This window comes from Nycticebus coucang, chromosome 2 (assembly GCF_027406575.1).
Source record: "Nycticebus coucang isolate mNycCou1 chromosome 2, mNycCou1.pri, whole genome shotgun sequence".
NCBI lineage: Eukaryota > Metazoa > Chordata > Mammalia > Primates > Lorisidae > Nycticebus > Nycticebus coucang.
Genome location: NC_069781.1, coordinates 99,906,229 through 99,921,641, shown reverse-complemented (window position 1 = coordinate 99,921,641; position 15,413 = coordinate 99,906,229). Strand labels below are relative to the sequence as shown.

Genomic DNA, 15,413 nt, shown 5'->3' with positions numbered 1-15,413 from the left:
TAATTGCTCCACTAACCAAGTTAGAGGCTTCCCCAAAGTCCAACTAAGAAATTCAGTAAAGGCATATAAAATTTTAAAATGTAGTCACCAAGAAACAACCAAAAACAAAACAACCTCCCCCACACACGTGCACATAAGAACTAGGGTAAAGCCCAGATCGTTCAGGGTTTCCAGTGGAGTCGTGTACACTCTTAAATTTGAAAAAAATCACGCAAGACTTAATAGGTAATCAGAGCACAGAAGGTAGCTTTAGCAAATGACTATATGGCGAAACTGATACCTCACTAATTTTCCCACTAAATGAAAACTAAGAACAAAAATAAATTATAGTAGTCCAGGTTTTGAACACTTGTCCCACCTTGACTAGCTGAAAGACAAAACCACAAGAAAAGCACTTAGAACCATTTCAAATACTTTCCTTAAAAACAGCATTCTAAAATGTCACTTTAATACAATCCTTTAATTGCAACTATTTTCAGCATCCTTTTATTTTTAAATTGACCAATGCAAGCTGTTAATGGATTCCCCCATTAACAGCTAATTTTTGCCAAATGTAATTCTAACAAACTCATTTAAGTTAAATGACCATAAAAAATAAAATATTTATACTGTATTACTGCATTCATACAATTCAAAAGCAACAGTATCAAGTATTTTCAGGCTGTGGATAAACATGCAACTTCAGGCTAAAGGCATACTTTATTTCAAAATTAGGAGTGAAAATAAAGTTCAAAAAGAAAAGACTTTTCAGTCTTGAATTCAGTGGCATTAATATTAATGATAATCCCACTCATTTCAAAGGCATACTCCAGAGTGTTTATATTATGAAAAATGGGTCTGGAATGTCATCTTCAGTAAATATGAAATTGTTTAATCTGAGGTTTTGCTAGATTTGTAACAGCTGCACTTGTGTTTACAACTGTAATAAGGTCTTTACAGCATGGCACTCCTTTACACATTTTTTACATCTGATTGTACTGATCAACGGAAACGAGTTTGTTATCTCTCTATAGCTACAAGTTAAATCAGAATAAAGTTTTGTTTTGGATTAACAATGTACAATAAATGCATTGAGGACCTTCATAAGTTTTATGGTACTGGTTAGAGAAAGGGCAAAAACTTCCATTCATATACAAACATTTAGAAAATGACTCAGTTTGTGTTTGTGGAATTCAAACTTTGGGGAAAAGATATGCATATCAAATACACTGTGGATCTAATTTGTTTGCTGGCATTCACTGAGGATCTCAGGGTATGTTACCAAGCAGAAACTGGTTAGGCAGTATTCAAAAATTACATTTCTTCTAATGCCCCTATTTACACAGTAGAAAGATGCAACAAAAAGCCTGCCAAAGACTTGCTTTGGAATGTTTCAACAGGAAGCTTCAGCACTCTCCCCCCATGAAGATGGGGTGATTGGTGGAGGGAAAAGAGCACCAGACAGGAGTTAGTTCCCCTGGGTAACAGTCCAACAGCCTTGCCACTAACCTCAGTTTCCTTCTCTGTAAACATTTCAAAGAGAAGTTATTATTGAAGGTGAATGTTTTCTGCTAAAATCAGTTGAGTCCAGGTAACCAGAAATATTTAGCTCTTTTTATTATTTAAAAGGTTATTATCTCATAATAATTAAAACACATTAAAAAGTTGCACAAACAAAAGTAACCCAAGAAGTTCTTCAGTATCTATCTCCTTTTGAGCAATCTCTTGGGAACTCTCTAATTCTGAACCAAATTAATTTTTTTGGAAAAGAAACCATTCTATTTTTCTTTTTTTAAATGCCTATCTTGCCTCACTACATACAGTTATTGTGAGAATTTCATATAATCTACACGAAAATAATTTGGAAAAGTACAAGGCACTTTGAATAGTGATTATAACCAAACTAATGCTAGAAATAAACGAAGAAAACAAAAGATATGAAAAAAAATCCTAGTTTACTTGATAAAACCAATGAGTTTTTTAAAAAACCAATGGAACAAAAAGCGGATTTCTAAAGGATATATATTATTGCTTAGGAATAATAATCATCATCATCATCATTATTTCTACAGACATGAAACTTGGAACTCACCAGAGAGCCCAGGTTACTGCAGTAATTTCCTCAATAAGTATGATAAATTTGTTCTGATCTATACATTTCCTCCTAAATGTTAGTTTGACAACTGAATACATTTCAAAATGATTCAAAAGTTAATAAATTACTTTAGGCAAAGGTCATAAATTAGAATGTCCACAAAAGATAAATTAAATGAGTAAAGCAATCAGATGGGCTTGCAGCAACTAGAAAACAAAAACACTGTCCAAAAAAGACAGCCAGGATTTAGTTCCTGCCAGCTGCTGCTGAAAGGGAACTCAGACGGCTAAGTGTTGTCAGACTGCTTGTCCTAGCCCATTTTGAGCTGCTATAACAGAATACCCAAGAGTGGATAATTTATAAAAAACAGACATGTACTGGCTCCCAGTTCAGGAAGCTGAGAAGTCCAAGACTGAGGGGCCGCATCTGGTGAGGACCATCTTGGCTTGTCATATCATGGTGGAAAGCATTACGTGGGGAGAAAGAACAAGAGTTGAACTCACTTCTATAACAAATCCACTCTCAAAATAACAAACCCACTCCCATAGTAACATTATGAATCAATTCCTGTGCATCAATAATACCTCAATGAAAATGTTTAAAAATAATTAATGTTAAGTCATTTAGTCACAGCCACTATGGCTACAAAACAACGTTAACCAAAGATGGTTCTGACTGAGTACAAGAATATTCTTAAAGACTTACCCTATTTTCACCATTCCGCCTCAAAAATAAGCAGTTCTTTTAAAAGTCAAAAATTTTTAAATTAAATAAATTTAATTATTTAAAAACCAAAAGGACTTACTACAATTTTAGGTAAACATTAGATGTATATAGGACACACGTAGAACTTAACAAAGATACATGAAATTTTGATACAATGAAATTACTTCTAGCTTTTAATACTCCCAAAGGAATGTCATTATCAAAATTCAAGATATTGGCTCGGCACCTGTGGCTCAAGCGGCTAAGGCACCAGCCACATACACCTGAGCTGACGGGTTCGAATCCAACCCGGGGCCAGCCAAACAACGACAGCTACAACCAAAAAATAGCCAAGTGTTGTGGCGGGCACCTGTAGTCCCAGCTACTTGGGAGGCTGAGGCAAGAGAATCGCTTAAGCCCAGGAGTTGGAGGTTGCTGTGAGCTAAGCTGTCACAGCACTCTACCCAGGGTGACAGCTTGAGGCTCTGTCTCAAAAAACAAACAAACAAAAAAAACAAAATTCAAGATATTTTTAATTGTGCTTTTCTTTCTTAACTTACAACTACTCAATTTCAAAATAAAATCAAGGCGGCACCTGTGGCTCAAAGGAGTAGGGTGCTAGCCCCATATGCCTGAGGTGGTGGGTTCAAACCCAGCCCCGGCCAAAAACTGTAAAAAATAAAATGAAATAAAACAAAATAAAATAAAATAAATCCTATTCTAGCATTTGAAAGAAAAATATTTTTATATCTGTGATATTCCTAAAACTGGCTGCATCGTTTAAAAAAAAAATACCAATTCATCAAAATATGTATCATTAAGAAAAAGTTTCACTTTTCTTAAAAGTGAAACTGGCTTTGCCAACCTTTTTAGTGCAATGACTAAAAAAATCTAATAGCACTGGACAGAATCACAAACACAGGATATTCTTCTGAGTGCCAAATATACTACAGAAAATACTACTTCATAAATAAAATGCATGTAAAGGGTTACTCACTCTTGAGACTTATGATTAGCAATACATAGGTAACAGCTACAAACGTAAGTAGAAATTAGATATCATTTGTCCAAATCTATATTTTATATAGCTTTTTATTACAAACTTTGATCTCTAAGGGCAGGGTACAGAATCAACACAATCCATGTTGAGCATTGCCATGTTTGTGTACGCCAAGTTCAGAAAGCTAGGGTTTCCTTTTTTGTTGTTATTTTGAGACATAGTCTCATTCTGTTGCCCAGGCTAAAGTGTCACGATGGTGGCCTAGCTCACAACAACCTGAAACTCCTGGGTTCAAGCAATCCTCCTGCCACAGCCTCCCAAGTAGCTAGGACTACAGGTGCTCACCATGGTGCGTGGCTAATTTTTCTATTTTTAGTAGAGACTGGGGTCTCAACTCTTGCTCAGGCTGGTCTTCAACTCCTGAGCTCAAGTGCTCCTCCCACATAAACTTCCTAGAGCTCTAGAATTATAAGCATGAACCACGGCATGGTCAGGTTTTCACTTTTTACTTAAGTCAATAAAAAGAAGAAGATAATGAAATAAAGCAAGCTAGAGTTAAATACAAGTGATTCCTCCAAAGAAGTTTTTTATTTATTTTTTTTTTTTGTAGAGACAGAGTCTCACTTTACGGCCCTCGGTAGAGTGCCATGGCATCGCACAGCTCACAGCAACCTCCAACTCCTGGGCTTAAGCGATTCTCTTGCCTCAGCCTCCCGAGTAGCTGGGACTACAGGTGCCCGCCACAAGGCCCAGGTATTTTTTGGTTGCAGTTCAGCCGAGGCCGGGTTTGAACCCGCCACCCTCGGTATATGGGGCCGGCGCCTTACCGACTGAGCCACAGGCGCTGCTCCCTCCAAAGAAGTTTTATGAATTAATGAAAATGTAAAATCTTCATGCACTGTATATACTACATATACTAAGAATTATAAAAATGATGCTGTATTATTTATGAGGTTTTTTGTTTCTAGTAACTGAAAACCCAATTATTCACCAAGATAGACTAAGTTATGCTGTAGTAGTATTTTTTTCATATTTCACATGCCTAATGTGTATGCAGGAGATAAGAGAGGTCCACAAAGTCACTCATGGATCCAAGTTGACAGATGCTCTGATATCTCAACACCAAGCCTCCATAACCGACATTCCAAGAAAAAAGGGCTAGGTCATACATCTGCTAATGAACATTTCCACCTGGAAACAACCTGCTTAAAACCTATTGGCTACAACTATCACATTCCACACCTAGCTGCAAGTAAACTGGGAAATGTAGAGAAGGACACAGATATTAACAAGTATTACATGTTTCTGCCACACCAAACAAAACTGGATAAAATAAAAGCAAATTTGTTGACTCAAGAAATTGGGAAGTCCAGAGATAAGGCAGACTTTAGAGTTGATCCATCTCTCGGTCCTACTCCCCTCATAACAGCAAAATAGCTTTAACCTTTACAAGAGTCACATTACACTATACCACCCAAAAAGTGAGCACACACTTCCCTTCCAGCATCACAAATTAGAGACCTCAGATGTATTCAGATTGAACTTGTTTTGCCCATCCTTGACCACTCCCTAACTGTGGATCAAACAATGACTGTGGACCAAGCAATAAAATAGTCAAATTGCTTTAAATCAATCCCAACAACTAGATGTGGAGAAGGTGTTCCCCAAAGGCAATAATGTTTACTGAAAAAAAAAAATTAGACCTTGTTAGGATACAGAAAGGAGGAAAGGATGCTTGATAGACACCAAGCAAACACCAACAATGGTTATATGTATAATAAAAAAGAACATACCCAAAAGAACCTGGCCCAGAGTGGTAGAAATAGGCATATATACAAAAAACAACAGTATGAACTGCAGTGCTTAAGAAGAAAAATCATGAGGCCGATGTTGAGGTCAGGAGTTTGAGACCAGCCTAAGCAAGAGCAAGACCCCATCTCTAAAAAAACAGCCGGCGTTCAGGCAGGAGTCTATTGTCCCAGCTACTCCAAAGGCTGAGGCAAGAGGATCTCTTGAGCTCAAGAGTTGGCAGTTGCTGTGAGCTATGACATCATAGCACTCTACCCAGGTTTAACAGAGTCAAAAAAAAAAGTAGGAGAAAAATCTTTATTTATAACCAGAAATGATCATCAAGAAATCAGAGGTTGATAAAGAAATCTACAAGTTCAGCACTTGAACGTACAAACAGAATCAGAAAAAGGCCACACACAGTGGCTCACACCTGTATCTTAGCACTTTAAGAGGCTGAGGCCAGGAGTTCAAGCAACATAGTGGGATCTTAGCTCTACAAGAAGTAAAAAACATTAGCCAAATGTGGTGGTACGCGACCACAGTCCCAGCTACCTAGGAGGCTCAGGCACAAGGACTGCTTAAACTCCGTTGTTTAAGGTTGCAGGGAGCTATGATGATGAGACCTTCCTTATAACGCCTTATAATATTACTGCTTTAAACAAACAAAAAAAAAAAAAAACCCTAAGTGGTATCAACCAAAAGTGGATCATGCCCATAATCCTAACACTCTAGGAGGCTAAGGAAGGAGATCACTTGAGCTCAGCAGTTCAAGACCAGCCTGAGCTAGAAAGAGACCTTTTATATACTAAAAATTTTAAAAATTAGCTGGGTGTAGCTACTCAGGAGGCTGAGGCAGAAGGATCACTTGCAGTCAGGAGTTTGAGGTTGCAGGGAGCTATGATTTAAAGAAAAAAAGAACCAGCCCAAGAGGATGTTGGAAGTCACTAAGGTAAATAACACCTCGAAATTCTTATGAAACAAATCAAAGTGGTTAGCAAGTTTACACCTTTGAACCAAAACCAGGTAAGGAATCATAGAGACAAATTCATATTATTAAATAAGGTTTACCCTGAATTGTGTGTGTGTGAGAGAAAAACAGCAGCCTCAAACTGTCTTATGGGTAGTCACTAGAGTACCAGACCCCAGATCTCAGATTCCACTAAAATAGGTTAAATTTGCATGAAATGTTTATATGACACATATATTCTGTATTACAAAATCAGGATTGGGTCTCCAGAGGGAAATGAAAAAACAAGCTCCAGAAATCTGAAAAATGAAAAACATGAGTAAAAGGTAATGAGAAATATAGTCAGATGTAAATTCAGGTCATCTGGGAACTCTGCCCGTTGGATGCCGTAAGGCTAACCACAGTTTCAATCCTTTCCTCTTCCCCTCCCCTCCAACTCCTTAACTTCACTTCCCATGGTACCTGTACTGTTTCTAATTTTCAAAGACACAAAGAAAATATAAAGTTCAATTCACCACTTCATAAAAGCCAGACATAGTCCCACCAAAACCTGCTTTCTGTCATGTGAAGAAAGGAGTAACCTTAGGTTTGATTTTCAAAACTCAAAAAAGCAAATAGACTAAATACTTTCACCACTCATTTCTTGATGATAGACCAACAGCAAAGATGATAGACCAATCAGCAAAGAGAAACGATTTAGCAATAAGGATTATTCACGATAACGGGAAAGGAGGAGTTAAAAGACATTGGCTACAGAGGTGCCTGTGGCTCAAGGAGTAGGGTGACAGCCCCATATCCCGGAGGTTGTGGGTTCAAACCTGGCCCCGGCCAAAAACTGCAAAAAAAAAGACATTGGCTAGCCAAAAGTAGAGACCTCTACAGAATGCAGGAATAGCTGACACCAGGAGCAGCCACTACCCCTAGGCTGAGACTGGGGCCCAAGGAAGAATACTCTTCTCCCAAGGAATGAGACTGAGACCTTTTTAGAACAGGCATAGTGAGGGCTCACTAAATGGTGGCGATGTCTCTGGAAAACCACTTTTGGTAACTTGCCAGAAACCCACTAGGGTGCTAGGCAAAGGTATTCACAGGGAGGCGTCTCACTCTATTGCAAAGTTGCCTTGAGCGGGACGCTAAGGTAAAATGTCGAACGTTGGATGCTGCTGACCAGCAGGCTACATGAGCCTAGGCTGCAGAAGCTGTACACATCACGGGAGCCAGGGCTACAGAAGCACATATGTTGGTGATCCGGCTCTGGGGAGGCCGCACACGCCCGGTAGCAGGTGCTGGAGAAGCCGCACGCGCCAGGGAGCCGGCGCTGGAGATGCGCACACGCCTGGGAACAGGTGTTGGAGCGGCGCACAAGCCCGGGAGCCAGCGCTGGGGAGGCCGCACACGCCAGGGAGCCGGTGCTGGCGCAGCGCACACGCGAGCTGGCCCGTAAAAGCCTCACACACCACGGGTCCGACACTGGAGAAGCATCGGGTGTGCAAGATGGTGGTGAAGGCACGCGTGGGAGATGGCACTGGGGAGGCCACCTGGCCCAGGCCCTGGCTGGCACTGGGGAAGCCGCCGGCACGTGCGGGCACGGACAGGAAAGGCTGCGAGCACGCGTGCGCGAAGCCCGCGCTGAAGAAGCCGCACGCATGCGCACAAGCGATCGTGGCCGAACAAAATGAATTTGTAATTGAAAATGACTCCATAAAGAAAAATCCAGAAACAGATGACTGAATGGATGAATTCTATCAAATATTTAAAGAAAAAATACCAATCCTTGCAAACTATCTCAGAAAAAATAGGAACACTTCCCAACTCATTCTAAGATGATAGCACTAGCGTAATACCAAAGCCAAAGACATCACAAGAAAAAAATACCAATATTCCTCATGAACAGAACACAAAAATCCTAAACAAAATATTAAGCCAAATCCAGCATTGTATAAAAAGTTATTTAACATAACCAGGTGAGACTTATTCCAGGAATGGAAGGTTAATACAACATTCACAAATCAATTAATATAATAAATCAATAGAAAAAAAGGAACAAAACCACATCGTCATGTCAATAGATGCAGAAAAACATTTCTTTTTTTTGTTGAGACAGAGGAGCCCCAAGCTGTCGCCCATGGGTAGAGTGGAGTGGCATCACAACTCACAGCAACCTCAAACTCCTAGGCTTTAAAGATTCTATTGCCTCAGCCTCCCAAGTAGCTGGGACTACAGGCGCCGGCCACAACGCCTGGCTATTTTTTGGTTGTAGTTATCCTTGTTGTTTGACAGGCCGGGGCTGGAGTCAAACCTGCACCTCTGGTGTATGTGGTTGGCACCTTAGCTGCTTGAGCAATGGGCACGGAGCCAGAAAAACAACATTTCTAACATTTGTTCATGATAACAATTCTCAAAAATCTATTAACAGAAGGAAAGTCCCCTGATAAAATGCATTTATGGAAAACTTGTAGCTAACATCATACCTAAAGGTAAAAGATGAAATGTTTCTTCCCAAGATGAAAAACAAGTCAATAATGTCAACTCTCTCCACATCTATTCAGCAATATACTGGAAGTTCTAGCTGCGGCAGTCTAGCAAAAAAAGAAATCAGACATTCAGAAGGAAAGAAAGAAGTAAAATCATCTTTCTTCCCATATGACATGATGTTACATGTAAAAATCCTATGGAATTCACAAAAACCTGGTGGAAGTAATAAATTCAGCAAGGTTGCAAGATACAAGATCAATATACAAAAATCTCAAAAAATCAAGAAGAAATTTAAGAAAACAGAACCCTTCAAAATAAGTTTAGCAAAAGAAGGGCAAGATCACTGAAAATTACTAATTATTGCTGAGAGACCCAGCAAGGTGGCTCATGCCTATAATCCTAAGCCTAATTGGTTCCAGACCTTGTCTCTAAAAATAGCTGGGCATTGTGACAGGTGCCTGAAGTCCCAGCCTTTTGGGAGGCTGAGGCAAGAGAATTGCTTGAGCCCAAGAGTGTGAGGTTGCTGTGAGCTATGATGCCACGGCACACTACCAAGGGTGACAAAGTGAGACTCTGTCTCAAAAAAAAAAAAAAAAAAATATGCTGAGAGAAATTAAACATCTAAACAAATGGAAAGCTATCCCATGTTCATGTTAGGATGCCAATTCTCCATCAAGCAGATCTATCACAGCAAGGTCCTTTTAGGAAAAGAATGTCAATATAGCTGATATTAATATTTCTGTAGAAATATAAGGAACTCAGAACAACCAAAATAATTTTGAAAATGAAGAAAAACATGGGATGACTTATAGCACTTTATTTCAAAACTTACTACAAAGCTACCACAATCAAGACGGCGAGGTGCTAACATAAGAACAGACATACAGTGGTCCAAACTTTTAATCCTAACATTTGACAAGGCCAACATGGAAAGATCACCTAAGGCCAGAGTTTCAGATAAGCCTGGGCAACACAAGGAGACCCTGTACATAAAGAATAAAATTTTAAAAAATTAGCCAGGCACGGGCTAGAGTGCCAGCCACATACACCGGGGCTGATGGGTTTGAACCCAGCCAGGGCCTGCCAAACAACAGTGGCAACTACAACAACAGCAAAAAAAAATAGCTGGGCGTTGTGGTGGGTGCCTGTAGTCCCAGATACTTGGGAGGCTGAGGCAAGGGAATCGCTTAAGCCCAAGAGTTTGAGGTTGCTGTGAGCTGTGACACCATGGCACTCTGCCACGGGTGAGGGAGTGAGACTCTGTCTCAAAAAAAAAAAAAAAAAAAATTAGCCAGGCATAGTGGCATTCACCTTCCAGCAACTTGGGAAGCGGAAGCAGGAGGATCACTTGAGTTTCTTTGAGGCTACAGTGAACTATGCTGATGCTACCACAGTCCAGCCTGGGTGACAGAACCAGATCTTATCTCTTTAAAAAAAAAAAGGGGGGGGGGACGGCACCTGTGACTCAAAGGAGTAGGGTGCTGGCCCCATATGCCAGAGGTGGCAGGTTCAAACCCAGCCCCTGCTCAAAACTGCAAAAAAAAAAAATATATATATATATATAGGCATATAGACCACTGAAACAGAAATGAAAGTCTAGAAATAATTCCTTACCTTTATGGTCAGCTGACTTCTGATTAAAGCAATTAGATGGAGAAAGGATAGTTTTTCAACAAATCATGCTGAGACAACTGGATATTGCATGCAAAAAGATAAATTTAGACGGGAACCTTACACCATACACAAAAATTAACTGTAAATTGATCACAGACCTCAATGATCCAAAAAAGAAATTTACAAGCTGGATTTCTTCAAAATTAAAAACTTTATTCAAGGGCTGGGCGAGGTGACTCACGCCTATAATCCTAACACTCTGGGAGGCCAAGCCAGGTGGATTACTTGAGCTCATGTGTTCAAGACCAGCCTTAGCAAGAGTAAGACCCCATCTCTAAAAACTAGCCCAGCATTGTGGTAAGTACATGTAGTCCCAGCTACTTGGGAGGCTGAGGCAAGAGAATTGCTTGAGCCTTAGAGTTTGAAGTTGCTGTGAGCTATGACGCCATGGCACTCTACCAAGAGCCACAAAGTGAGACTCTGTCTCAAAAAAAAAAAAAAACTTTATTCATCTCAAGATACCATTATGAAAATTAAAAGGCAAATAAAAGACTTACAGAAATTATTACCAAAACACGTCTGATAAACAGACTTATATCCAGACTATACAAAGAATGCTTACAACTTAATACAAAACCCAATCGAATAATGGACAAAAGATGCAAATAAACATTTTAAAGAATATGCAGAATTGCTAATAATACACAAAAGTATGTTCAACACCATTTGCCAATAGGGACATTCAAATGACAACCACAATGAGATACCACTTCTTACCTACTAGGATAGCTATAACATAGCCATGGTGACAAATGCTGGTAAAGATGTAGAAAAAATCAAATTGGTAGTTTTTATAAAGTCAAACATAAACTTAGTGAACAACCCAGGAATTCCATGCATATGTATCTAACCAAAAAAACGAAACTATACATCCACACAAAGACTTGCATATGAATGTTCACAGCATCATTATTCATAATAGCCAAAATATAGAAGCAACCTAAATGTCCATCAACTAATAAAATGTGGTATAGGCCACATGATGGAATATTACTCACCAATAAACAGGAACAAACCACTGATACATGGCACAAGATGGATTAATCTCAAAAAACACTATGCTAAGCTAATCAAAGAACCAGAGAACACATATTTTATGAATCCACTTATATGAAATGTCCAGAAAAGCCTAATCTATACAGACAAAGAGCCAACTGAGGCTGAATGCAGAAACCAGGATTTGACTACACACTTGCATGTGCAAACTTGTTAAGATGATGTAAATATTCTAAAACTGAATTTTGGTAATCACTAAACAATTCCAAAAATATACTAAATTTACTAAAAATCACAGAATTGTTTATAACCTGTGTCTATAGCTTCAAAAGGTGATTTCCATATATGAACTCTGCCTCCTTGAAACTAGAGAAAAGCACCAGGAATGAATTATGAGGGAAGATTATAGATTGTCCTATGCAACAACCCTTAACAGGGAAGTGATTTCCATGTACCTACAAGAATTTATGAAGAACTTAACAGAATGGTCCATGTAAGTCTGTAAACCAAGTCCTCCATCTCCCTTCAAAAAAGGTGTTAGTTAAAAACAAAACACTCAAGATTTACACTTTTTATTTTTCCTTTTCCATTTCTTTATTTTTCCTCTCCTTTTTTTAAGAACAAAAATGCACTTCTCCTATAAGTGTTCTTTCATATTAAAAAATTATTAAGGAGCCATAAACAAGACAGACTATACATATCCCTACCTACAATAAGCTTTTTTTTTTTTTTAAGTTTTTTTTTTTTGGCTGGGGTTTGAACCCACCACGTCCAGTATATGGGGCCCGCACCCTACTCCTTTGAGCCAGAGGCACTGCCCTATAATAAGATTTTTTTAAAAACCATTTGGTGCTGATTCCTAGCTTGATTTGAGGTTCTACTTCTACTAACTTGGACTGCCACTCATTTGAGATTCCTCTGGCTCTCTCTGTGGCTTAGATAATCAATCCAACTTTCTACTAGCCAGGCTGGCCCGTCTGTAGCTGGTTTTCATAAATACAAAATTTGTATATTTGTTACTGGAACTACTTGCTGAAATGTGGAACTGGTTAAAAGTATCATTTGTTTTAAAATGTACATGCAATTTCACATACATGCAGCAACACATCTTCCACATCCAGCCAATGAATCAAACTAATGCTTTCTATTAAATGACAGAACAAAAAAAGACCATTAGAGTTTTCCTTTCTTTTCTGCGGCTTTAGTAAATGTTTTCCAAAAAATCAAGAGGAGTATGACCAAATTAAAAAAGACAAATTAAAATGTATAATATACCTAAGTGTGACTGGTCCACTTCTAAAGAAGCAGGATCTAACTTTTACTCTTGGGGGAGAGATGAAAGAGGCCTTCGATACAACTAGCAAAAAAAAAAAACAAAACTTCTTGTTCCACGCAGTCTTTCTCATACATGAGTAATGTGTGTGAGTGTTTACTTCCACGTGAATCTGGTTGTACCAGATTACATTACATCGAAACATCAAGTTTAATGGATGAAGTCACAATGAACATGTTTTCTATCTAAGCTCGTGTAATGAATGATCCCAACACATGGTATGAATTCTATCATTTGTAACAACCCTTGAGTGGAGTAATAAGAAAATGTTCTCTGCAGCGTATCACTGAAGTTGAGTGACATCCATAAATAGCTATAGTTGGGTGGCCCCAAAATGCTCTGCTCATTTGATAATGGTTAAGTCAATCACATCACAGTTTAGATGCACTAAATGGGACACAGGTTAGAATAAAATTAGGAGCCCATAAATTTTCCAAGTTTCACATTAGAACAAAAGCCCAGGGACATACAGGTCTTTGATGGAAAATTCCTTGGCCTCTTTCCTTAAGATTTTGGTCCTAAACTTCTCATGTTTCAAAAACTCCAAATCGTTTTACCCTCTAGAGCGCTAACATACAAAACCATAGCGGGTTCATTTGTAAACGCGCCCACCTAAAAACACAAAAGAGCAAACCAACAAACATACAGCACCCCAAAAAATTTCTCAAGGGCTTTATTTGGCCTCGGTTTCAAATAAGAGAAACGGGAAGACAATCGTCCATGAGAATCACCACGGCGGACGCCGGGAGAACAAGAGCCGCGCCCCGGGCTACCCTAATTGGTCCTCGCCCCCTCCTGGAGCCCTGGCAGCCGGCAGGGGTGGGGGTGAGGCACGGATGGGGCCAGCTGTAGAGGGTGATGAGTCAAAAGAGGCAAGCTTTTCACAGCTCCCACAGATCCGAGGCAAAGAAATTCACCTTTGCTCCCCTCCTTTTAAGAAGACATAGCTGCCTGCGCTTAAAGAACAAAAAGAACCAAACGCCAACTCCCAGCTCCCACCGCTCTAGGGTCTCCCTTCCTGGTGACCCCTCCAAGGCTACAGCCTCTGGGCTCGCCCCGCCCTAGGCCACGCCCCTCACCGGCAGAACCGCCTTCTCGCTGGCCCCGCCCCTGTGAACTGGCACCACCCCCACCGCTCTCCACCGCCCCTCCGCCATTCAGCCCCTGGACCCGGCTAGAGACCCGCTCACCCACCTCGACGCGCTAGAGCACGGCGGCCGTTCTCGCGAGTCTTCCTTCTTTCTGCCCCATCACCCCCGCCCCCAGCTGACGTGTCGGTCAGACCCCCGAGGGAAGCTGCCGCCTTCGTTTCGTTCTGCGGCCTCTTACCGGGTGGTCCACGCTAGAGCTGCTTCAGCAGTTTGGGCAAAGGCAGAAAGGAAGCCACTGCCCGGGTTCTGTGGCTTGAAATTTGGCTTTGCCTTGTATTGGCTTTTTGTTTTGTTTTGACTTTTTGGAATTTTCCCGCGGTCGCTCGGCAGCGAGCGCGCGCTAGCACACGATCCCGCAGTGCACTCTGGGGCCTGGCTAGAAGCCCCGCGCGTTCCCGCGGCATCGCGGGAAAATTCCGACGAATCTGGGGCCCTTGGGGGCGGGGTGGAGCGCAGCCCAGGCTCGGGCGGAAGTCGGCCGGGTTGGGGTGGACTAGAGGCCGGTTGGGGCCCGGAGGGCTGGTCAAGTGTTCGCTAGACCTGTGCCAAAGTCCCGGCGAGAACAAGCCCCGCAGGGAGAAAAATCCCCGAGATTTTCGATCCTGTTGCCCAATTATTTTAAAATCTGTTCAAAATGCAGAGGAGGTAAAATAGATATTAGTTATAGTAAAGAAAAATTGAGGCAAACCTCTATAGGGGGTCTGGAATATCATTTTCTACCTGTGGTCTCAAAAAGGCAGGTAATGATTTCCCCTGGCCCCAAATCGATTCCGTGCAGAGTTTGATTCGAGTTCAAATCAGTTCGAAGCTGTATTTAGACTACTTAAATTAATGGAAAGCAAATTTTATACATACTTTCATTCATGTCAATGGTATTAGCTTGTCTTGGTCAAGTTTTTTTTTTTTTTACATTCCTGAAGTTAGTAATGCATGAAAGTTTTTCATAAATGTTTAAATTCTTAAGAAAAAATAATTTGAGGAATCTAGCTTTTAAATACTTTTAAGTCGATGCCTCATTGCCATAAGTTATAATAATAAAACAACTTCCAGTATACATTCAAAAAATGTAACACTGTATGCTTGTAATAGAAATGGCTCTCAATTATTTAAACACTTCTAACTCTTCTTACCCCGAAGAAGTACCCATTTTACCAAGGAATAAATTCAATTCAGAGATTACGTTGCTAAGGTTATGGTTTACATGTGACAAAATTAGTATGTAAAGCAGTGATGGCAACCGTCATTTA

General features: G+C 40.2%; 1 protein-coding gene across 5 annotated transcripts in view; it reads right to left on the bottom strand.

Moving 5' to 3' along the window:
- Positions 1-14,497, bottom strand: part of FANCC (FA complementation group C) — a 275,826-nt gene extending 261,329 nt beyond the window's left edge. For 2 of the 5 annotated variants that reach the window (XM_053577238.1, XM_053577221.1), the window contains exon 1: positions 14,345-14,497. The gene's annotated coding sequence lies outside the window, so the exon portion shown is untranslated. The other 3 variants (XM_053577232.1, XM_053577226.1, XM_053577247.1) reach the window with 3 other exon arrangements.
- Positions 14,498-15,413: the final 916 nt, after the last annotated feature.